Genomic DNA, 929 nt, shown 5'->3' with positions numbered 1-929 from the left:
ACACTTTTTCACACCACTGTATATATATATATATATATATATATATAGAAGGTGCACTGTGTCATTCACACAAATACTAAACACCAACATGGTAACACATAACACTAACGTAATGCAAATAAACATTAATTTAACAACATTAGATGTAACATACAACCCCATTGAACATAACTGTTGAGAAAAAACTAAGAAGAAACATAGTTATTTCAATGAAAAACATCAAATGTGAAATGTAATGCAGGGAATTCTGGGAATGTCAATTTAGGGGTTTTCACTGTAAATTATATGTTCTTTTTCACTTCCAAAAACTGTACTTTACCGTAAAACTGCATGAAATGTCCATTACAGTTTTTCATCGTATATTGTAGGGGAACTTACTGTTAAGCAATTAACAGATTTTTTAATGTAGCATTTTTAGTCTTTTACCATTAATATCACAATAATTTTTTACAGTGTATTAATAGTTAGTAAGGTAGTTGTTAAGTTTAGGTGGAGTCAGATTAGTGGATCTAAAATATGGCCATGCAGAATAAGGCATTAATATGTGCATTATAATACAGCCAATATGCTAGTAATATGCATGCTAATAAACAACTAGTTAATAGTGAGAATTGGTCCTTAAAATACTGTGCTACCAAAATATAGTTTTTTTCATTTTAATTTATATGAACAGAAACTGTTCAAACGTCATTCAAACAAGTTACTAGAAAAGTTAAAGCTACATTATTCATTTTTTATTAATATATTTACATCTAACATTTTATTATCAATTTAAAAATGCAAATAATGCAGGTTTGTAAGTATGATAAAATGATAATACACAGATACTCTATTTAATATTGTTCAAAAGATTGCAGTCTGTAAGATTTTTTTAAATGTTTTTGAAAGCCAAAAGTCATTCATGCTCATTAAGGATGTATATATATATA

The 929-nt window shown here is 27.0% G+C and overlaps 1 pseudogene; it reads right to left on the bottom strand.

Moving 5' to 3' along the window:
* The window catches only part of LOC107741873 (mitochondrial 2-oxodicarboxylate carrier-like), a 103,117-nt pseudogene that overhangs the window by 62,830 nt on the left and 39,358 nt on the right, over positions 1-929 (bottom strand).

The sequence above is a fragment of the Sinocyclocheilus rhinocerous genome, unplaced genomic scaffold (genome assembly GCF_001515625.1).
Source record: "Sinocyclocheilus rhinocerous isolate Xijiao unplaced genomic scaffold, SAMN03320098_v1.1 scaffold1157, whole genome shotgun sequence".
In the NCBI taxonomy this organism is placed as follows: Eukaryota; Metazoa; Chordata; class Actinopteri; order Cypriniformes; family Cyprinidae; genus Sinocyclocheilus; species Sinocyclocheilus rhinocerous.
Note: the sequence above shows the minus strand (reverse complement) of the source record. Positions and strands in the feature narration are given on the sequence as shown.